We start from the raw sequence: 25,417 nt of genomic DNA on the forward strand, positions 1-25,417 counted from the left end.
AGAGAACCCCTTTGCAACTAGTCTTGCCTTGTTCCTCACAACAACACCTTGATCATCTTGCTTGTTGCGGAACACCCACTTTGTTCCAATGACTCTTGCACCTTTTGGTCGCTCTTCAAGATTCCAAACTTCATTGCGAGAGAAGTTGTTCAACTCTTCATGCATGGCATTGATCCAATCCAGATCTTTAAGAGCTTCTTCTACCTTGGTAGGCTCATAGCAAGAGACAAAAGAGTGATGAGCAATAAATAAAGTAAGTTTTTGAGATCAAGTCATTACACCCTTTGATGGACTCCCTATGATGAGATCTTGTGGTTGCTCTTGTAGGAGAGGTGTATTTCTTCTATTGACCACTTGAGGAGGAGGTTGTGGAGCATCAACATCTTGTGCTTGTACCACCATTTGCTCATGGGAGATATGAGTATCTTCATTTTCCACTCTCCCGTCCTTTTCACCATCTTGTGGTACATTTGATGAAGAATGTTGGTTAATGACTTGTACATCATCTTTATCATCTTTTGGCTTGATGTCTCTCACTGGAATATTCTTCATAGCCTCCCTCAATGGTTCATCACCTACATCATCAAGATTCTCATGTGCTCCTTGGAAGCCGTTAGATTCATCAAATTCCACATCATATGTTTCTTCAACCAAGCCGGTAACATGATTAAATACTCTATATGCTTTGGACTTCAATGAGTAACCAACAAGAAAACCTATATCACAACGTCTTTGAAACTTCCCTAGGTGTTGCCGCTTCTTGTAGATGTAGCACTTGCAACCAAACACCCTAAAGAAGGAGACGTCCGGCTTCTTCCCATTGAGCAACTCATACGATGTCTTGACAAGGAACTTTTAAAGAAATAGGCGGTTGGATGCATAACATGCGGTGTTGATTGCTTCCACCCATAGAGCTTCGGGGGTGTTGTACTCATCTAGCATTGTCCTTGCATGAGTGATCAAAGTCCGGTTCTTTCTCTCAACTACACCATTTTGTTGAGGAGTATAGGTTGCGGAGACTTCATGTTTGATTCCAACTTCATCACAATAAGCTTCTATGTTTGTGTTGTCAAACTCTTTGCCATTGTCACTTCTAATCTTCTTGAGCTTCACTTCAAATTCATTTTGAGCTCTCTTGGCAAACTTCTTGAAGCAAGATGCAACTTCGGATTTGTCATGAAGGAAGAACACCCATGTATACCTTGAATAGTCATCCACAATCACAAGACAATAGAGATTTCCTCCCAAACTCTTGTATGTTGTTGGTCCAAATAAATCCATGTGTAGGAGTTTTAGCACTCTTGTGGTTGACATGAAAGCTTTGGTTAGATGAGTGTTTGCAACTTGCTTGCCGGCTTGACATGCACTACAAAGCTTGTCCTTCTCAAACTTCACATCCTTCAACCCTCTCACCAAATCATTCTTCATAAGCTTCTTGAGTGAGCTCATCCCAACATGAGCAAGTCTTCTATGCCATAGCCACCCAAGTGTTGTTTTGGTGAATAGGCAAGTCTTCAAATTTGCATCTTCGGAGGTGAAGTCAACTAGATATAAGTTGTTGTATCTAAATCCATTGAATATCACTTGATTGTCATCTACCTTGGATACAACAACCTCCTTCTCGGTGAACAAGCATTGGAAGCCAAGATCACACAATTGCCCAACGGATAGCAAGTTGAAGCTCAATGAAGCAACATAGAGCACATTGGAGATGGAATGATCATTTGATATTACCACTTTGCCCAATCCTTTAACCTTGCCCTTTGAATTATCTCCAAATGTTATTTTCTCTTATCCATCTACCTCTTCATCTAGTGAGGTGAACATACGAGGATCACCGGTCATATGTTGAGTGCAACCACTATCAATAACCCAATGACTTCCACCGGTCTTGTAGTTCACTTACACACAAGAGATTCAAGCTTTAGGAATCCAAACTTGTTGAGGGCCCTTCACCTTCTCAACAAGTGACTTAGCCACCCAAATCTTCTTAGGTCTACTCTTGTTAGGGGGTCCTAAGAACATGACTTTCATCTTTCCACTAGAATCTTTTCTAAGCATGTAGTGAGTATTGAAGGCAAAGGGTCTAGCATGCTTGGGCAAGGGTTGTGGCAGTGGAGTTTGACACTCATGAGCAAAATAGCCTTCTTGTCCACACTCAAAGCATCTCTTTGGCTTTGGCTTTGGCTTTGATTGTTGTTGTTGAACTTGAGCCTTCTTCTTCTCTATACTTGACACATATCCAATGCCACTCCTATCCATCTTCATGACGGTGTTCATGAGTAGCTCACTTTGGAGATGATTGCCTCTAGCAAACTTGCTCAACCCAATCTTGAGATGTTCTTTCTCCATCTTGAGATTCTTATTCTCTTCCTTGAGAACCTCATTGTTCTTCTCTTCCTTGAGCTTCTTGTTCTCTTCTTTGAGCTTCTCATTCTCAAGGATCAACTCTTTGTCATGATCAAGAGTTTCTAGCACAATGATGTTGTTGCTCTTCATCTCTTCAAGATCTTTCATGAGCTTCTCATTATCACTCTTGAGCTTGACATACTCATCATAGTCATTGCACTCAACCACTTGCTTGCCTTTGTTACTAGATCCATGCTCAATGCTCTCATCAATTAAATCATCACATGAGGTAGCTATATCAATCTTAACAACATGGTTAGTAGCAACATGTGGCTCATTTGGTAAGAATTCTTGAGCAATAACAAGTGTATCATAATTGATCTTTAGAGTTGTATATTCATCTTTTAGCTTGTTGTGACTAGTGATAAGCTCATTGTGCACCCACTCAAGTTTATCATGTTTATCTTTAAGCTCTTTCTTAAAAGATTTGAGCTCCTTGAGTTTGGATGATATAGAATCATTTGTTTCTTTGAGCTCATCATTAGCCTTTTCCAATGTATCACACTTAGCTAAGAGTGAATCATTTTTAGCATCAAGTTTTTCATTTGTAGCTCTACTCTTTCTAATGATCTTAGTGTATTTTCTTAATATTTTGACAAGATCATCATATGTAGGTGAATCATCATCGCTATCGCTATCATCATCACTAGCTTGCTCATCATCACTACTATCATCACTCTTAGTTACCTTGCATTCACCCTTGGCCATAAGGCATAGGTGTGTAGAGGATGATGGCGATGGTGGCGGTGAGGATGCAAGATCAATAGCAATGGCGGCCACCTTCTCATTGTCACTATCATCATCGGATGATCCACTTGATGAATCAATCTCCGTGAGCCAATCACCAACAATGTAGGCCTTGCCACTCTTCTTCTTCTTGTAGAAGTCCCTCTTTTTGCCATCTCTCTTCTTGTATGGCTTGTTCTTTTTCTTCTCATTTTCATCTTCATTGCTTGAGTCATCTTTCTTGCCCTTGTTCTTGAACTTGTCTTTCTTGGGCTTTGTGCATTGATGAGCTAGATGGCCAAGTTCGCCACAATTATAGCAATCCATCTCGGAGATTGGCTTTCTTCTTGAGCTAGTGAAGAACTTCTTCTTCTTGCCGTCAAACTTGATGCCACTCTTGTTTAGCCTTTTTAGCATCTTGGCGGTCTTCTTCACCATGAGAGCAAGGCTTTCTTCATCATCTTCATCACTTGAGCTCTCATACTCAAGTCTTGCTTTGCCCTTATCTTGGCTAGCTTTGAATGCTAAGTACTTCTCTTTCTTCTTTGTAGAGGATGAGCCATCTTGTGGCGTGATGTGCATGTACATCTCATGAGCATTGATCTTTCCCAAGATTTGTGTTGATGTAGCGGCAGAAAGATCACCTTGATGTAGCACGGTCATAATGTGCCCATATTTGTCAATGGGGAGGACACTCAAGATTTTTCTCACAACGTCGGATGGTGACATTTGAGTAAGTCCAAGCCCATTGACTTCCTCTACAAGAACATTTAAACGAGAATACATCTCATTAGCACTTTCTTTGGGAAGCATCTCAAAAGAATTTAACTTTTTAATCACAAGATGATAGCGTTCCTCATGCTCACTCTTGGTTCCCTCATGGAGCGCACAAACGTCTGACCATAGTGCATGGGCGTCTTTGTGGTTTCTTACATGGTTAAACACATCTTTGCAAAGGCCTCTAAAAATGGTGTTTCAAGCCTTTGCATTCCATTTTTCATAGTTAACCTCATCGCCTTGTAGGTTAGTAGCATCTCGAGGTTTTGGGAAGCCTTGAGAGGCGGCTCTAAGAATACCAACGTCTAGAGCTTCTAAGTACGCCTCCATGCGGATTTTCCAATATGGAAAATCATCTCCCTCAAAGATAGGAGGATGTCCATCCCCGTGAGACATCTTGCTCTAAGCGATTAAGCTTAAAAACGTGAGCACGAGGCTCTGATACCAATTGAAAGGATCAAGATGCCCAAGAGGGGGGTGAATTGGGCTAATTTTAAATTCTCTTGTAATAATCAAATCCTACGGATAGCCCAATTAACCCCTTGTGCCTAGAAAAGTGTTTCAATCAAACTAAAGCACAACGGACTTACAACCTATGTACCAAACTTACTCTAGCATGCAATTCTATAGATGTAAAAACAAGTATTGAATTGCTCAAAGTAAATACTCAAAGTAAATGCTCAAAGTAAATAGAGAGAGAGGAACGCGGTGATGTTTTGCCGAGGTATCGAAGAGTCGCCACTCCCCACTAGTCCTCGTTGGAGCACCCACGCAAGGGTGTAGCTCCCCCTTGATCCGCGCAAGGATCAAGTGCTCTCTACGGGTTGATTCTTCGACACTCTATCGTGGCGAATCACCCAAAGCCGCTCACAACTTGAGTTGGGTCACCCACAAGCTCCGCCGGGTGATCACCAAGCTCCCAATCACCACCAAGCCATCTAGGTGATGGCGATCACCAAGAGTAACAAGCACGAACTCTCACTTGACCACGCGAAGCCTAATGAGAAGATGGATGCACACTTTGCTACTCTTGATTTACTAATGAGGCTACTCTCTTGGATTCTTAAATCTCAATCACCTCACTACGACCTTGCTCTTCTTGGCACTCACAAACGTGTTTCTCAGCTGTTGGAATGAGCAAAAGTAACTCCACACACGAGTGGAGCTTCTATTTATAAGGCAACCTAAAAAACGAACCGTTATGAGCTTCTGCGGGGTGACCGGACGCTCCGGTCATATTGACCGGATGCTCCGGCCAGTTCAACCCGCGAGCCAGTGGAAATGTGTTGACCGGACGCTGGCAGGGTCCGGTCACCACTGACCGAACGCGTTCGGTCGCATGAAACCCTCACTAGATGCTTACTGGACTCGACCGGACGCTGAACCCTCAAGGTCCGGTCAGTACTGACCGGACACATTCGGTCACAGATTCCCTTCACTGGAACCTTACTGGAGTCGACCGGACGCTACCTCTCAGCGTCCGGTCACTTGACCTCTCCAGCGTCCGGTCGCACCAAACGCAGTCTGCTGATCAAATGAACTGACCGGACCCTACGGCCAGCGTCCGGTCACACCGGAGCCAGCGTCCGGTCAGCATTTGACCCTCCATTCACTTCCAACTCTCGATCATATGTGAATGAAGTTTGCTCCAAAAGATCTTAGGCATTCATAGGAGCTACCTAGAGCTAGTTTTAACAAGTGTGCACCACACCTAACTCACTAGACTCAACTAGGTCAAGCTATCCGTCCATACCCCACTTTATAGTATGGCCAAAGGAAAAACAAAGTCCTAAACTACTCTAAGTGTCTCTCCAACTCCAATCGACACTTAGAACTAGTCATCCTTAACCTTGTCGTCCATCCTTTGAAAACCAAAACGATTTCCATCGTAGGGGCATGACAACCTCGATTGCCCAATCGATCTCCATTACCATGACCTAACTTAATTACCTCTGCAAAACACACGTTAGTCATAGTAATCTTGTATTGACATTAATCACCAAAATCCAACTAGGGGCCTAGATGCTTTCAGTGATGTTCGATGTGGTTGTATTGTGCTCTTTGGACGATTAAATGTTTGGATTATATAATGATATCTCTGTTTCTAACCGTGGATGCTCCTAAAACAAGGAAAACTTTTGTGAATTTTTTCTATGAATCATTAATTATACTACACTGCTAAAAATGCACAAATATAGTACACAGATTAAATATAAATTCATTAGAACATGTATAGTCCAATCATATCGTACAGATGCTTTGCAGATGAATCTAGGCTTTTCAGTAATAGTAAACGAATCTAGGCTTTTTATACAATGAAAATAGACTTTTCAGTTACAAGGACGAGGAGTACGACGACAGCAGCGATTTATCACTTCACTTATATAGTACACCTATAGCATCTAGGCTTTTCAGTAACAGTGAACGAATCTAGGCTTTTCAGACAATAAAAATAGACTTTTCAGTTACAAGGACAAGGAGTACGATGACAACAGCGATTTATCACTTCATTTATATAGTACACCTATAGCATCTAGGCTTTTCAGACAATGAAAATAGACTTTTCAGTTACAAGGACGAGGAGTACGATGACAACAACGATTTATCACTTCACTTACATAGTACACCTATAACATCTAGGCTTTTCAGTGATTTATCATGTCAACGACAAATAGGCTTTTCAGGAAATGAATCTAGGCTTTTCAGTGTCCATTGAAATAGGCTCTTCAGTGAAACTAATTAGGCTTCTTGTGACTAGTTATAACACATTGAAACGGTAACTAAACCTACCTCTGACTATATATACGCAATGCTGGATGCATTGCTACTTACTACCCAACTAGTATTTTCTTTCATTGCAGTACCAATGTCTGGAGGGTCGTCTAGAAGAAGAGGAAAGGGGAAGGGAACTACCATTGTGTGGGAGGGTTCTCTTGGTCCCAATGTCTTTGAGAAAGCTCTTTATGAGAGGTTCCCAGTTGAGAGCAAAAATGATTTCACCAAAGAGGCACCACTGAGAGGATACGATAAATGGAAAGAAGAGTGGTCAAAATGCATGCATGGTGAGGACTGCCTAGTGCAGATGTTCACCGAGGGAATAGATGGAGGTCGTTGTTTCTTCAAATGCCCGCGAGCATGGGTAATTGCTATTACTATTTGTTTCTTCAATATGTTCCTCTTCTATACAACTTACATGACATACTTATTGCAGTCTTCCTCGCCCGAAGAAAACTGTGGATTCACTAGGTGGATCGATCCTCGACCTATTTATCCACATGCGGAGTACATCTACTACCTACAGGACCGTATCTTTGATCTAGAAAGGGAAGTTAGCAGCGGTTACAACTTACAAGGACGATGAACATGACGATAACAACAATGGTGCCAGTTCACAGAAGGCACTCTGCAATGATCCATATTGCACCTGCCCTAATCACGGGAACAAGGGGCCTCCACCGCCACCCCCGCTGCCACCACCACCAACAATGGGAGGATACTGTGGAGAAGGTGCAACACAATTTGCTATGTGGCCACACTACTAGGACAAACCAATCTTTTTAACGGGCCACATCTATGTGTTTGTTTTTTTTTGTTTAATCACCTAAGGCATGTTAGGCTTAGTCGAAGGAACTATGTACCCTTGTTTGGCACATGTTCTCATATGCCATTTCATATGCTTGTTTGCTTCAATTACCTAAGGCATGTCAGGTTTAGTCTAGGACCTCTGTATCCTAGTTTGGTACATGTTATCACATGCCATTTCATGTGTTGTGTGTATTGAATTAGGTAATCCACTACTTCGTTATGTTGTGTGTTTTCCATGGATGAATTTAAATAGATATAGCAGGCATCACCGCATCATCGAAATTTGGCTCATGAGTAGGCATGCAAGTTTTGCTTTCTTTGGGACATCGGATCAACCCAATACTCAATTGAACTAGTCCAGATTTCAAAGGAAATGAAGTGAGATAAAAATTAACTAGCAGACTGACCCACAACTAGTTGGTGTCAGCGCTTGAATCCCTAATCATGAGGTTAACAAACCAAATTTTAAGTGCACGACAACGAAAGCTATCCTGTTACTTTTCCAACCACCAATCACACCCCACAACTGAATATCAACGTTAACCTTCTAATTCATGGATGGAATGCTTGCAAAGTTGTAATAGAGATCAAAGTTTGCAAGTGATCATGTTTCATCCAACCTTGTTGAGGGATTCCTGGCACAAAATATGATACAATTTCTATTTACAAAATAAGAATTTAGCATCAAATACAAGAAACACATATATCTGACCAGCATTTTATTCTATTTCTCTTAGTTTTATCCTGTGAATGGTATGGAAATTAGCATAGAGTGCATACGATGATACATATTGACTACCATAAAGTAGTTGAGGCAATTAGCATGGATTACTCAACTGCCAATGCCAATGAAAAAGTGTTTGGACTCTTGCTCAGCGCAGCAGCATGCACAATGCACAGTGAGGCTTGGCCGTGGGTTTTGAATCCATGCTAGGCGCCAGGATCCATGCTAGGCGCCAGGATCCATGGCTCCAAGCTCGGAGCCGAGATCCACGGCTCTGAGCTTGGAGCCACAGATCTTGGTGCCGAGCTCGGAGCCAAGATCTATGCCTCCAAGCTCGAAGCCAAGATCTGTGGCTCCGAGGTACCGGCCACGTTAACGCCACCTAGGATGCCCTACTGTGCACGGCCAGGCACCTCGGAACCATGAGTCCTGGCGCCGACCCTCAGGGTCCAAAGATGAGTTTACGTCTCCTAGGGGGCCAAACGTAAATTTTCTTCAAAAAAGGGACCAAATTGTAAAAAAATGGGCCTAGGTGGCCTTGCTGACCTAATTTTTTGCAATTTGGTCCTTTTCTAGAGCCTCCTCTCTGTGTCTCTTCTCCATCATCTTCTTGTCCTCTGCCTCCCACCGTAACAGTTTTTGCATCCACTCCTTGTCTTCCGGCTTGATCTCAATGTCGATCCACTGCTCAAAATCACAGAGCGGTGGAGGGGTCTGCAATAAATGCAATTGTTACAAAATAAATAAATAATGCAAGACTTCATTTGACATAAAATAATTATTACACAACATCAATTTCTCACCATCTTGTTAATGTGGCGCTGACGAAGTATAGGCTCAAACGCAAAATTGGCACACATCCAATACCTCTGTCATACGTGTCCTCTTCATCGGACTTGGCTACCTTGCAAGGATCACCGCACTAGCACATGGGCACTGGAACACCACTAGGCAGAGGCAATGGGTCCAAGGCATTTTCGGTCATCTGACCATAACTACAATTGAATCCAAATTTGTTCTAAGAACCGAAAGCAATGAACATTAAACCCTAAGCCTAGGGTTTTTCTATTTGTTGCACATAAATGAAAACATAATATAACACGATGATAATAGATTACCTTGGTTTACTAGCTTTACCACGCTTTGGCATCCTACCGTTACATAATACAAAAATAAAAATCACTTCAAACATTAGGTAATAACGTATCTAGGGTTGCAAAATAGACGTAATATATGCCAAATCAATGCGTAAAAATGATAAGGGGGGAGAGGATACCTCGCTCGTGAAGATGTATGGATCAAATCCAAGTATCCAATGTCAAATTCGTCGATTCAAGAGATTGGGCGGGTTAGGGAGAGGAAGGAGGAAGAAATGAAAGCAGACTCGGCAAGGGAAACTTGGCCGTGGGTTTTGAATCCTATGCTCGGCGCTAGGATCCGATGGCTCCGAGCTCAGAGCCGAGATCCACGGCTCCAAGGTTGGAGCCACAGATCTTGGGGCCGAGCTCGGAGCCAAGATCTGTGGCTCCGAGGTACCGGTCACGTCAACGCCACCTAGGATTCTCTGTTGTGAATGACCAGGAACCTCGGAGCCAAGATCTATGGTGCCAAGACATGTTACCTCGGAGCTATGAGTCCTGGCGCCGACCCCAGAGTCCAAAGATGAGTTTACGTCTCCCAGAGGGCCAAACGTAAATTTTCTATAAAAAAAGAACCAAATTGCAAAAAATTAGACCTTGCTGACTTAGAGAAACCCTAGTTGCCCCTCGCCGACTAGCTCCTTTTTAGAAGGCATTTCAATGTTTTTCGCTGCCTGCCAAAATCAGCCCAAGCTAGTTTTGGCAACTGTTCAAATCGGCCTAGGCCAGTTTTCTCTGCCTCGCTGTGATTTTGATCCTTGAGTAGCCCTATGACACTTGTGCGATCTAGGAGTACCAGCCCTTTAGGTGTATGACCGATCTTCGCATCGACACATTTTTTGTCGACAGAAACTAGAATGAGATGCAGCGGCAACGCTTATCAGCTCCTCATGTTTTGTTGATGGCTTCAAATCTTCCTTGCTCGATCAATTCTTCTTCTTTTGAGTAGCTCATTTCTTCTTGTATTTGGCCAAAAGCTCCTCAAATTAAGCTCAACCTCACCATGTTCTCGTATTTGGAGCTCCTTCTAGTTTTCTTAGAAAAATCGGCCAGTCCAATTTCCAGATCGGCTAGGCCGACTTCTGCAGCCCGAGGACTTTTATCTTGCCCCCCAAAGTGTCGAAGCATTCTCTACTAATTCTTGTTTGTTCTCTTTTAAGAGCTTAGGCCTTTCTTCACTAATAATTACATTCTTTCCTTTGGTTGATTTGGCCTCGCTTGACCGTATTAATACCTTTGGATTTTGCAATTCAAGAATATTAACTAGGTAAAGGATTACGATCAATTTGCATACTTCCAATGAGCAATCGTCCTTCACTAATGGCCAATTGTATTTGTCTATGGAAAACAATATGGTCATTAGTTGCATGAGCATAAGATTTATGCCATTTACAAATATGTGATGCTTTAACTCGTCAAGCGGCAGTAAAGTATGAGGCATCTTGATCTTCCCATTGTAAATAGCTCATCAGAGATTCTATCCCATTTGTATATGTCAAAGGTAAACTTTCACATCATCTTGTCATCTTTTATGAATCATTTTTAAGGTACCTCCATCTAACGGAAGATCGGACACCCTCATTTTCATTAAGTGGTAATCAGAGCTTTAGGCGTTATCGCCAGGTTTGCTCTTTAATCTTAGTTTAGATGTTTTTGTCTTCATTCCACAGTTCACAGTAATAATTTTTTTCCGTCCTACAACCTCCCGCGGCATACTCTTTGCACAGTTCCTCGGAGTATAAACTCCTGAACGAGCCACCGGGGAAGTGCAACACTTAATCAGCTAAGCTTCACCCCACTGAAGCGCATCTCCCTTTCGGCAACCTCCACTGAGGCCTATAAACGTCTTCACGAGTAGAGAGCTCACTCCATAACCAACCAACGCCCAACCACCAGCGTTGCAAGCCTTTGGTTAAGCAATGCCCGCCCCGGCGCTCCATCTCCAATCCACATCGCGATCCACGCAGCCTGCCTTTTATACGCCTCTCGTGTTGGTGCATGCAATGCTGCTGGCTGACGGGTAGAGGCGGTCAGGCGGCATGGACGTCGTCGTGGTAACCGGGAGCTCTGACCGTCAGTGGCGGCGGAAGGGTAGCAGCGGCCACGTCGTTGCTCAGCTGCTCGAGTCGCCGCTCCCAACGCCACGCCGCTCGTGCTGCGGGCGGTCAGCCGACCGCTGCTGCCCCGCTGCCGACGCGTCCCCGCAGCGCGGGCACGTACCGTTCAAGTGGGAGAGCTCGCCGGGCGTGCCCAAGAGCGCAGCGGCCGCGGCGGGTGGCAAGGCGGAGCGGGATGTACCACTGCCGAAGCCGCCGCCGGGGCGGTGCGGCACGTGCCACGCCGCGCGGGCCTACCACCACCACCACCACCACAGCAACACCACCGACTCGAGCAGCGACCAGCAGGACGACGACACGTTCTCCGACGCGCTGGACAGGATCTCGTCCTCCGACAGGCTCGCCGCGCTCTCCGCGCGCCTGAGCGCCATCGACGGCGCCGTCTTCGGGTCACGCCGCTCGCCGAGCTTCATCATGGACCGCTTCCTCCCGGCCGCCAACGCCATCGCCACCACGTCCGTGGACAAGCACCCGAGGCGGCCGTCGCCGCGCCGCTCCAGCAAGTCCAAGTCCAAGCGCGACAGGGAGGCCGAGACCGAGGCCGCGGCCAGAGCCAGGTTCGTGACTCACATTCGGCGCCGCGCTCTCGCCTTCGAGCAGCCTAAACATCCCCCGCATTGTCAGCGTGAGGACGCGGTGGCACACGCACAGGCACAACTCCCGCCGTGCGCCAGAGAAGAGGCGCAGGGCGAGCAGATGACCCCGAGGGCGTGCGGGTTCATGTTCTTTGTCCCCTGGAGCGCCAAGCCGGTGCTCCTTGGTTTCCAGCGGAGCCCGGCGCGTTCCCGGACGCCGCCGCGGGGCGACGTCGCCTCTGTCACAACCGCGTCCTCTCCTCCGCGCCGGAGCGTCACGCTAGGCGACGTCCTGGAGAAGGACCGCAAGCTACGCGATGGCGGCCTGTCGCATTGGTACGACGAGAAGAGCGGCAGTGGCAAGGAGTGGGCGAACCCAGGGTGGGGCATGGCGCTTCTTGGTACGAGCAAGAGGTACTGCGCGGACGCAAGGAAGGCACTGAGCAGGTTGACTCGCTCTGGAATGGACAGCGGCGACAGCCCAAGGATCGGCACCGGCAGGGAGCGAAGCAGCAGCAAGCACAAGCAGGCCGCCTCCATGCTGCGCTCAACGTTGGTCAAGATGCCGAAGCTTTCGCCGCCGTCCGAGTCGTGGCTCAGCAACGCGAGGCGGAGCAATGCGGGGAGTAACAAAAGTTGATGGCACTTGTGATCGACGTGAGAGCCCATTTGCACAAACATAGGAATCTTTTGATAGTGATTTTTCCACTTTATATATCTCTTCAGTAACAAACCAGTGATTATAATAGGCGCAGTTGGATTTATGTAAACAAACCAGCGATTGCCATTTTAATAAATGAATCCAGGTTATTTCTCTGTTTGAATAGGCTGAGCTGTTGAAACCAATCTTTTCCCAGTAGCAATGCTGACTTGCTGAGAACATATGCTCGTCTGAGCTTGCTGTGGCTGGTGGTGTTTCAGTTATTAGCTACAGTAGGTTCCAGTTGTTTACTGTTCACTGTAGAGGCTTTCTTGTACAGGCTTTGTTTAGATTTCTTTGCTTTCCATAGAACAAATAATCAAAGACTTGGCTAAAAAAATAATGAAAGAATACCTGTACAACTTATGCCCTGCCTAAATACTTTAGCAGGCTTTTAGATTTCTTAGCTTTCCATAGAACAAATAATGAAATGAATACTTGGTTAAAACCAAAAAAGAACAGAAAAGAATGAAAGAATTGTGTGCCCGGGCATACCTCACAACTTATGCCCTGCCTAAAAATACTAACTGTACACAGGAGAGCTGTGTATCTTTGTATTAAAAAGGTAAACTGTACAATTTCCTACGCTTCTCATAGCAGATGGACAGAGCTCTAGAGTCTGGGCAAGTCAGTTGCACAATCGACAGGCTTCATGATGTTATGATTTCAAGTTCAGCCCACCAAAGCGCGCTGTTCCTCGGAATCGCCTGATCTTGAGTGATCCCAGTGATCTCTTGCATCCTCTTGGTGACCTCTGCCATTGTTGGCCTCTGCCTTCGGTCCTCGCTTAGGCATAACCGAATCAGCTCTGATAATGCTCTTGCATGCTCCTCAGGCACTGAATTTAGTGTCGGGTCAACCATACCCATCACCGGGCTAGTGCCGGTGAGATATCTGTGTGCCCATAGAACAAGGAGGCCATCATCGTCAGAATATGGACGCCTTCCAGAGATGGTCTCAAGCAGTAGCAAAGCAAACTTATACACTGTGCTGTATTCATCGTGAGCATCATATTCATCTTCTTCTTTCTTGGCAACACCATAGCTGATGTCTGCAACCTTTGCAGCATCATCTTCAGTCAAGTATATGCATGAACTGTTTAAGTTCCTTAGGGTTACAGGAGTGTTCTGCTGGTGCATGTAATCCAGGACAGTATAGTATTCCCATAGCTATCCGTAGGCGTGATTGCCAATTCAGGTGCTCCGCTTCTTTAACTGCAACAACAATGTTTTGATGGTAATTAGAATTTGTAAACCTGCTAATATGGATTTCCTGTCACAACTGCTAATATCATGAGCCCTTGTGTGAAGACTGTTAATAACAGATAACAAGGTTTTTGCAGCTTTGCAGTACCCCACAACATACCCCTTAAAAGAAAGGTAGCCTGCAATTAAAACTCACCATGCAAGCGCTCAAATAGTGATCCATTTGAAGCATACTCGAACACCATCATACGAACGAATGGTTTTTCGTCTTCACAAGAACCCACAAGGTTCAAAAGATTCTTATGGTTTACCTTTGACAAGGCTCCAACCTAGAAATGCAAAGGATAACCGTGCTCAAAACCCAATATCTGAAGTTTGGAAAAGAAATGGAACAGAAAAACCAACTACATACCTTATTCATGTAATGTGTTTCAGCTATATCGGACCAACCTCCTGCATATGCCACCGTTGTAGACACCACAGCTATTTCCGCTCCACATGGGAGAGTTCCTTTATACAGTGTAAATCCAGGTAGTGTGCCAATTATGTTGCTGAAACCTTCACAGGCTGTTTCGAGCTCGGATCGTCTGAATAAAGTAATCCCTGCATAAACAGGGGTTAGAAGAGGACCATAGGTTCTGTTTGTGCATTGAAGCAAGCAGTATTGCAGCGTACACCTTGAGCATATGCATACTAGAGGAATGTATAGCACTACAGCAAAGTGAGCATTGAACAAATATGCATAGCAAAATATTAGCACATCAAGCAACCTTCCATGGTAGTGGTCTGTAATTGCCTGCTTGAACTGTTTGCAGACAAGGGTACAACGGTGCCAGTCTTCTTGTGGCAGTAGTAAAAGAAACATAGTGCTGACAAGGCTGCCACCAAAAAAACAATAGCTGCTCCAATCGATGCATATATTGTTGCAGAACTTTTGTTCTTGTTCTCTTGGCTTGGTGCTGCAGGAGGGGGGGTGGAATGGGTTCAGGAGATGGTACTGCTGGAGAATTCAACGGAAAATCCATGTGGTGGGGTGACCTTATTGGATCCGTAATATTGATCATTTCAAAATCTTTTCGTTTGCTCACTAACAGTCTTCTGATTTTGATTGTAGCAATCCTTGTGGTAGGGGTAGGTACTTGATTTTCAGGTTCACATATCCTAGTGAGCTGGTGTACTCCAACTGGTGAACACCCAGAAAGGCTGTTACCTTTAAGAAATCTGCACCTCCAAAAACGAAATCAATGTCAGGCAGTGAAAGTTACTCTGAGAGAAACACTTGTTAGGTGAAGATCTCACTCACAGAAATTCTAGGGATAATATGTTTTGTAGCTCTGATGGAATTGGTCCACTGAAATTATTATATCCCAGATCCAACATCTTTAGATCCTGTAGGTCTCCTATTTCTCTAGGTATGATACCATAGAACGAGTTGTTGTGCAGAATTCTGTACGGAAAAACAAAATAAAATCAGGATACAAAGTAATTGGGAATTCTTCCAACAAAAAAAGGCAAATACAAAACTGCAGATATAAATCGGTACAAATAAGATGTTTTTGACTCAACACTATTCCTCAGATGGAGTTTCGACACCAGCTAATGACAGGAAGTTCTTTAAGCATCAATTTTGCAAATCAGAGGCTTGATGTAGTGAAGAACAAGAATAGCCATGGTTTTTTTTATTTAAAGAAGTCGGGTTTTTTGTATGGCAACAGTTTATGTTTCCTTTTCTCTCCCCCCCCCCCCCCCCCCCAAATCCATTTTAAGGTTCACATTTGTCTTAAGTTTCAACCAAGGTTCTAAATCTCCAGCTATAGCTGTTTGAGGATGATTTAGCTATTTTTTTCAATGTACAATTTAGCTGTTAACTGCAGCTATAGCCTGCTATAGCCGACTATTTGTTGTTTCTGGAGGCGCTAAATGTCTTAGTTGGCGATTAGCCCGCTATAGCCGGTTATTTGCTGTTTCTGGAGGTAGATCGCTAAAGGTCTTTGCCGACGATTTAAAACACTGGTCTTAACTAAGCTCTTCTAAGTTCATTACAGTAAGCACATCAAAAGAAACATTTGTGTTGTATCTGACTAGATACTCAGAAACAAAAACCAAAATGCTAGATGAAATTCCTGAATTGACAACTGAAAAGTGAAAAGGCATACTTTTTAAAGTTTCTGAGTCAATGTGTATGAACAAAAACAAAGCACTTCTGAAAGAAGTACAGAATGTGCTTACAGAGATTTCATATGCATAAGCTTTCCAAGCTCTGGAGATAAAACACCCTTTAGACCAAGATTTGCTAAGCTCCTGCATAATTGCATACTCAAATTTAGGGGAACACATCAGAATAGGCATGATCAATCAGAAGTAGACACACAGTGTTATGCTCTAATTCAAAAATAAAATAATCACTGCTACTTTAACTATATAGAAAACAGGAACGCATAAGAATTATGTACAATCCTTAACAGCAAGTGCACACATAATGTTACAGCAGAACCAAGCATGCAGCACTCAAAATGATACCTAATTCTTGAAATAACAGTTAAGCTTAATATGATGCAGATCCAATATTATACTCCCTGAAAGCAAGTGGAGGATCAACAAAACTTTGCCAAAAAAAACTTGACAGATAAACTTATGAAGGATCCTTCTTATCAGGATGGTCATTAAATTGCCCATCCAAAAACAGATCGGCACTAGATATCCAGAAAATGACAGTTTTCGTTATTCCCTCAACAAAAATATATCTTGACATTTAAACAGGTGAATTGAAGGTTACTCTTTTTCACATTACAGGAACTAGTTCTAATTTGAAGGATGTGATGTACACTGATACCTCCCACCAACTAAGGCCTTGTTTGGATGCACTCGTATTCAGCTCAATCCACATGTGTTGGGGCGGATTGGAGTCTAACTAAGTTTGATTTTCACCCCAATCCACCCAAACACATGTGGATTGAGACTCCAATCCACCCCAACACAAACCAAACAAGCACTAAGTTATGGTCCCCAACCCCAACATCACAGATTGATTTATATAGTTCACTAATATATGCACAAATGAGTTTTCTTGTGTACTTATTATCTTTTGCTATGCAAAACAGAACTACTTACAGGGCCATGACTAGTCCATCATCGGAGCATTCCACACCAAACCAAGAACAGGGGCTCAAACTCTCTTCATTCCATTCCAACAAAGCACCATATGAGTCCGCATCGATCGCTGCCTTAAATCTCAGCAGAGCAGCACCTGCAGTTCAGCAAAGAAACAACCCTAAACAGAGTAAAAAACAAAAGTCGGGCAACAACCATCCACGCAAGCGATTCAAAGCACAACACGATACCTTCATGATTCAGGGATGCGCACTGCTCAAATGTCAACAAGAACCAGAAGAAAAACCACACCCCCAGAACTCTCCTCCGACAGGTCCCCATGCCTCAAAACAACTTCTGCAAGAACACAACCCTAAAGAAACGAAGCACCAAAACCCGCTGCGCTAGCGCTGTTGCTCCAAGAATCGGCGCCGAAGATCCTATCTTTCCTCCGCTCTTGATGGATTCAATAAGAACAAGCCGCGTGGTTTGCCTTCGGCGGCCAGAAAGGAGAAGCGGATCAAGGAAGAAGCCAACAGGCCAGACTAAAACAAAATTCACAATAGCCGCCAAGAACGAGTCAATAAGCGAGCAACTACCCAATCCGCTCCCCCCGAGAAGAAAATTGATCCGGTGCTTGTCTTTAGTGGAAAATGGAGACCAGGACCACTAGTAGCAGACAAGAAAAGGAGAGCAGGCAAGAGGGATTGTGAAATACAGGTGGGAAGTGGAACGGGACGCGGTGTCCAACGTCACGTGGAGGCGAACGCGGCACACGAAAGTGTGCGGAAACAGGAAAATTTTTTGGATACATTCTGTATTTACCGCGTCTCTAGGCATACATGTTACGGATAGTTAGCATATGTTCAGTTAATATGATCTAACCGTGTGTTATAAGATTCCCTCGTAGGCTCCGCATATAGATCGGTGGTAGCCACACCCATTTCTTTTTATTCTCCACCATACACGGTTAGATCCTGTTGACTGAACACATGGCAATTGTCCTTAGCATGTATACATGGAGGCACGATGAATACTGTTTGCATCTAATTTTTTTCCCGGCAACATAAGTTGATTGCGGGGAAAGGACGGGTTCAGCCTTCAGTTGATCAATTCCTTTCGCTCAAAAGAATCAAAGCTACAGTGTATGCATTATACAATTGGAGTGATCCTTGGCCAAGTCCAGAATATATATCATATTCCCACTTGTGTATAGTTGGATTGATCAGTTCGTTACTTACTCGAGATATTGGTCAATGGTTGTTTGATACCGACTGGGGGATGTTGCATGCGGGAAGCGACGTATTCCTTAGGTGTGATTCCTCTCGTTTTTTGTGTGCATGGGTATTTTCTGGAAAGTTGGATTCTTTTTCAAAGTTGTTATCATGCCCAAACCACTACCATCTACAAATTCCTGGGCAAACCCATCTGTTTAAAAGATTTCCTCGTAGGCTCCGCATGTAGATCGGTCGTTTCCACACCCGCTACTTTTTTATCTCTACCATGCGCGGTTAGATCCTATTGACTGAATACACAGCAATTATCCATAACATGTATGCATGGAGGCACGGTGAATACCGTTTGCATCTAACTTTTTTCCCGGCAACGTAAGTCGATAGCGGGGAAAGGGCGGGTTCAGCCTTCAGTTGATCAATTCCTTTCGCTCAAAAGAATCAAAGCTACTGTATATGCATTATACAATTGGAGTGATCCTTGGCCAAGTCCAGAATATATATCGTATTCCCACTTGTGTATATTTGGATTGATCAGTTCGTTCTTCCAAATTGTACTTACTCGAGATATTGGTCAATGGTTGTTGGATACCGACCGGGGGATGTTGCATGCTGGAAGCGACGTATTCCTTAGGTGTGATTCCTCTCGTTTTTTGTGTTCATGGGTATTTTCTGGAAAGTTGGATTCCTTTTCAAAGTTGTTATCATGCCCAAACCACTACCATCTACAAATTCCTAGGCAAACCCATCTGTTTAGGTACACGAATTATAAATTACTCTCTTCAGTTTAAATTATAGTTTGATTTAACTTTGTCCTAAATAAAGCTTATACAATTTTGATTAGGTTCTTATAAAAATATATTAACATCTATAAAATCAAATAAATACAATATGATAACATATTCAATGGAGAATTTAATGAAACTAACTTGATATTTTAGACATCGGTGCATTTTTTAAAAATTTGCTTAAAGTTAGAGTTAAGACAGAGCCAAAGTGAACTATAACCTTAATCTCAAAAAGAATATAATTATAGAATAGTGTTGAGTCAAACTCCCTTAAATTTTGACCAAATTTGTAAAAAGTCGTTAATACTTATCGTAGTGAATATGTTTCATTATATTTGTCCTAAAATATATTTTTAATAGCATACATATTTGAAATCATAAATGTTGATGCTGTTTTTAAATAAATTTAGATAAAATTAAGATGGGGTCGGCCGATCCTACGGATCGCCAGAAGTGATCCAACCTCCTTTGCCATTTATCTTTGGTTGGCAAGTTGATCTATGACCCATATGAAATGTGGTAAGTGAGTTGAAGTGTGTTTGTTCTATTGGATGGGTCTATGGATCCTTGTGCTCTCCACTCACTGGTGGAACCAGGGGGGCCAGCAGGGGCCGTGCCCCCCCAAGCACAGTGATTCTTTTAAATACATATAAAAGATTTAATTGTGTAATAAAAAAGTTATTATTTCACTCTTTTTATGGCAAATATTGTGTTTTTTGTTACGAGTACTAAATATATATGTAAAAACATTGAAAAGCTATTAAACTTACATTTTTTGTACATATTTATTATGTTTACGAGATGCCATCATATTGTTCGGCCCCCTTGATTAAAAGTTATGGTTCCACCACTCTCTCCAGTTGGCTTCATTTCATCCCTTTGATGTAAATCGATGTTGAACCAACATGTGTGATGACATCTAGGTATGTTTTCTGCGATGTGGTGAAATAGTGGGGTTGGATGGGCTAGGGTTGGGTCGGCCAACCTAGAGCCAGGTCGCCCAACCTCCCGACTGGCTCATCCTTCACTTATTTGTTCCTACACTCACATAGTTACCAAAAACTTATGGAGTTTATTAGAAATATGCTTCATGCCTATGGTGGATATCATTCATATCCTCAAATTAAGCACGGCTTAAAATGATGAGTTAATGACCATCAACAATCTTAACACATGCCACCAGCAACCCCTATGCCTGCACCAGCTATGGATTTCGCGTCGTCCCGTTGGGTGATCTGGACCTCCACAACGAGCATGATGGCAAGGCTCCGCTCTTGTTTTGGACACTCTAGAGAACATACTAAGACCAATGGTGTTGTCGTGGGGTGATGAACCTGCCATGTTCAAGGAGGCACATGGCAAAGGATAACTAGTGCAAGGCGATGATGGAGGAGATGACATCGATCGAGCAGAACACAACATGTGGATGCTTGTGGACCTGCCTCTAGGCCATCATCCAATTGGCTTGAAGTGGGTCTTCAAGCTAAAGCATGACGAATAAGGGACCATTGTTAAGCACAAATCTTAGCTTGTGGCGAAGGGCTATGTGGTAGAACCACCCAAATTATATGGCCCACGTGCACATGGCATTGTCCTAAAGACCTCTAACTGCTGCACATGAGAGCCAAATAACTCTGGTAGTCTGTCGGATGTCCTCGGGGACCCCGAATCATCTACATTTTACAACTCATACAGGATCAACATGAAGTTACCACAACATTACAACATTTGATACAAAAATATCTTACATTGGAGTGCGGAAGACGTATAGAATTAGATTACAAAACATGTTTATGTAAAAACTAAACTTAAGTTCCAAAAGGTGAATAGAACTACAGAAGCAACTTAGGTAAGGCATCTAAGGTAGGAGAGACGGCCAGATCATGTCGAGCCCACCGACATAACCTCGATTAGCAGCACAAATCAGAACCTGCAACAGGGGTTAACAAACCCTGAGTACTTGAGGGTACTTAACAAGTCTTACCCGACTAAAAGAAAAGACTCCAAGGGCATGCTGACTTAAAGGAAAGTTTGAAGCAAGAAATAACTTTTACAGAAAAGCTTACTAAAAGTAGATCCTTACTTTCAATATTTTAGCCGAGTATTAAGTTCATTAGTAGTATCCAGTTTGCACCTGATCTAAATCAATCACTTCTTTAATCATCCCATCTCATCTTCAGAAGTAACCATGATTTCTATTGATTAACTACGATGAGTGGTCAGAGAGTCGAGTCTTCTTCTCCGAGAAGCAACGACGATTTGAATCGATTTGGCCTAGCTGGAGTTTCCTTACACTACCAGGCTGAGGAGAATTCCTTACGTCAAAAAACCATCAGGAATGAGCGAAATACCGTCAGGAATAATATTCCCGTCGGCCAGCCGACAGGAACACGCCGTAATGAACGTCTCGACATGAAAAATCCATAATTCCTGACGGTTAGCTGTTAGGAAACTTTTCCTGTCGGTATATTCTTGACGGTTCTCAGTTGACCAGTCAAAGGTAATTGTTGTCAGTTAATAAAATTGCATGCAACAAATGGACACATTTGCATCATGTATACATGAGCTAGCTGGAGACTCATTTGCTGCAAATTAATAGATGTAACAAGACATAGCAGACTAGCATATCACACCACACGAAGACATACAACAGCTAGCTGGAAACTCATTAGCAGCAAACAACAATACTAGAGTTGGTGTTCCTGATTTTGGTCTTTAAACAGTTGAGTACTATGATTGGTAAGGTCACATTTGCATCATGTATACAAAAAAAAATATCGAACAAATGCATGGTAAGGTGTGGACCTGCTCAATTGGTGGCACAGAAGCATAGCATTGGCTTTCTGCAAAATGTCTCCAATTTCTGCTGGTACTTCAATGTTCATCTTGTCATAAAGAAACTAAAACACATGGTGATTAGATAACATTTTCAAACAAGTGATTAAGTCCATACAATATATGCCAAATTCAATAAAATACCTTCAGATGTTTGCTTAGGACAAGTCCAATGTGAGAGTCTCTCTGAGAGTTCTGCTCCAATTGTGCATTCCTTCTCACAAGATATTGGTAAGACCTTGAATTGGCTTGATTTGTTGTATCTGTCCTCCTAGCAATTCCTTTTATGTGACTTTTCCTTATAGCACCATTTGCTATTGGCACACGGCCATGAGCTAAGCCACGCCCACTACTTTTGTATAGCACAACAGGATCAAGTTGTGCTTCACTCTTGCGCTGCTCAAAATTATTTGGGTGCTCGGCCTCAAGAGTTGCAAAGTAATCATCCTGATGAAAAAAGGCAATCAATTTACCATTCATGTCATGGTGCATTACATTTGATACTTAAAAATATTTGTAGAACTTACAACACGTTGATGGGCCTTTTAGCTTGGAATTGGACCACTCTTTCCATTACTATCACAATTTTTGAGACCCGACTTCATGGAGCAAAAAGTATTCATGTCAGCTTCTAGGCCATAAGTCCTTGCCTACAATACAAAGATCCAATTATAAAATTGTATAACACATCAGCGATAGATCAACATGCTGAAATCAACTCAGCAGAAGAACTTACCAAATATTACTTGGTTTGACCATAAGGTCGAGACCCACCCCTATTTTGAGCAAAATCTGGCTGGTTCCGTGACTCTTGAGCAAGGCGATGCTTCTTAAAATATTCTGGTAAGCACCAATAAACACAAATGGCGCGCCATGCCTCCTCAGAAATCCAATCTGGCTTAACCCTTGCATACTGTGCTTGACGAAGTAATTTCTTGCAAGCCTCTTTATCCTTTATTCTTTGCTTCAGGATTGTGTCATAGAATGCCTTCACAGCATCAACACGAAGCTCATACATCATATTCTTGCACTGTTTAGCTTCAAGCCTATCAAGAACATATTCTGCATGTGGTCTTAATTCATCTTCCACTGAGTAGATACTCTGCATTATAAAATAGAGGTATCCCATCTTTCATATTTAGACAAATCAAATCTAAGCTAACATTAGTAATAACCAAATCATATTTGGAAATTGAAAAAAGTAACATTTTGCACTTATTTAGTTACCCAGAATTCTTCTCTGAAAGTCATCCCTTCGCCATCTTCGATAATATCATAGTGAGCCCATTTCTTTGCAAAATACTTGTTTGAACGACTCTCTTCAATCATAGAAGGGTATTCATGCTTGAGCAGTGCTGTGACTTGACCAGCAATCCCATGTCCTTGCCAGGTGAGTAACATACAAACTCAAATTGCCTACAATCACAAGTTGTAGTCCCACAGCCACAATATTGAAAAATCAGCGGTGATATATATTTGAGGTACAACCATTCTTAGAGACAAAATACCAGTAATATTCAGGGTACAACCGTGCTTAGAAAAAAAAACAGCAATATATCTCAGGTTCATATTCAGACTTAAGGTTCCGTAAATGTTGCAGTCACATATCACAAGAATGTGTCTCTAAAATATGCTACTAATATATTATCTATATATATATGCCAGTAAGTTATCAGTAAAGGCAAGAATGAGTTCTAGGTTCACATATTTAACATGTGTGGGGGATATGACCTCCGATATCCATAAGATAAGACATGGGCCGTACCATCAGAGGTGACCCAGCCCACAAGATCAAGACGTGCACGCCACTGGTCGACGTGCACTGATATTGTATAGTACCAAATATGTTACTTTCCTGGTAACCCTACCCCTTCATAGTACATAAGGAGAGGCAGGGGTCCCCTAGTCGACATCTACATACATCTCATATTCAATACAATACACCAAAGACATATGGCATAGGGTATTATGTCGATCAGACGGCCCGAACCTGTCTAAATCGCTCTCTCTATGCCTTGTGTCACCATCCGGTTCCTAATTACGCACACCCCCACCGACAAATCTAACTTCGTGGGATACCCCTCGGAGAACTGTCGAACATCTTTTATCCACAGTTAACGCGTCAAGCAGGAGATGTGCGCGCGAATCCCGTGGCGAACCAGATGAGGATTTTCTTCGTCAAATCTTGCGGTGGTGTCCTTAGTCGACAACGTCCGGCGGCGGCAATCTTCGGCGGCCTGCGATGAAGCCAATGTCCCCAAGGTCTTTGCAGATTGACACGTCCCCGCACATCTCATGGGTGGCCGAGTCGTAGCGCCGCAATCGCCACAACTACCGATCACAAAGACCGTGTAGGGCAGCTAGCGGCGGCTCAACACCCGGCAAGATGGAATCGGTGTTTCTGGTGGCGGGTGTCAGGCGCACTACTGGGTGCCCTCAAACGCATCTGGATTACTCATCATCAGCCACCGTGACAACGTTGCATCGGTAGCTTCCCGGCGCGGCACGAGACTGGAACCGCCGACAAACGCTGCAGCTGCTGTTACCTCTCCGACAGCATCTGCACCGCAAGCCGCATGAATAATTTTTCTGGCCAGCGTACGTACTCAGGCCATCAACGGGCTCATCAGCAGCATCACGTGATGGCACATGCACGCGTACGTCAGCCTCAAGCAGATAAAGGAAGATGCAAGCCACGCAAGCTATTAGGATGTGATTTGCATGTACACATCTACTGCTCGTGAACTGACTCCAACACGAAGTGAGCCGCCCAGACAGCTAGCCGTCCGAGCTCCGTCCATTTACTTGAATATTACGGCTCGCCGATTACACCACCACCATCCCGATCTAAAGCACAAAGTTCCACCGGAAGTCGCCACGGACGATCGGCGAGATGCTGTAGATGGCCAATCAATACGTCAACGCAAAGAGGCTGACCAGCGACATAAGGACGACGTCGTGTGGATTACTTACTCCGACCACCTACTGCGTCGCAATGATGATCGCCGCGAAGAATGGCGCCGTGACAACCGCGACCGCTATGACATTTCGGAAAGCTCGAGGGCCGCGCAATTTCGTCAACGCCGACCAGATAACGCCATACGTCGCCGACCAGACGTTCTGTCTAAAGTTAAGTCACGTTTTAATATTTTTCTAAATATTTTCCAATCTTCGTATATCGCCATAATGTTTCTCCGAGCTGTTTTCTCCATGTTTGCTCTCCAAACGATTTTCTTTCATGTATACCATCTTAAAGATGACATACAGCTAAGTCTAAGGCGAACCCCCGAACAGTCATATTGACGCTCGGATGTCCCTAGAGACGGCCCTGTCTCCGACTCCTCTCTACACGTGCACGAGTGTCTGCCCTCTGCGTTATGGGTGGTCGGCAGTGGCTCCTTAGCGACACTTTGTTCTTCCTACACGCACATGGACTCCGCGCTCCGCGTTATGGTTAACAGGCTAGCTAGGGCTGGAGACTCAGCTACACACTAACTGTGCGGAAGGTTTGTATT

The 25,417-nt window shown here is 43.6% G+C and overlaps 2 pseudogenes; both read right to left on the reverse strand.

Moving 5' to 3' along the window:
- Positions 1-13,135: 13,135 nt before the first annotated feature.
- On the reverse strand, positions 13,136-17,708 carry LOC136517091 (protein MALE DISCOVERER 2-like; annotated as a pseudogene).
- Positions 17,709-21,577: 3,869 nt separating this feature from the next.
- LOC136515896 (uncharacterized) lies at positions 21,578-22,525 on the reverse strand (annotated as a pseudogene).
- Positions 22,526-25,417: the final 2,892 nt, after the last annotated feature.

The sequence above is a fragment of the Miscanthus floridulus genome, chromosome 17 (assembly GCF_019320115.1).
Source record: "Miscanthus floridulus cultivar M001 chromosome 17, ASM1932011v1, whole genome shotgun sequence".
Lineage (NCBI taxonomy): Eukaryota > Viridiplantae > Streptophyta > Magnoliopsida > Poales > Poaceae > Miscanthus > Miscanthus floridulus.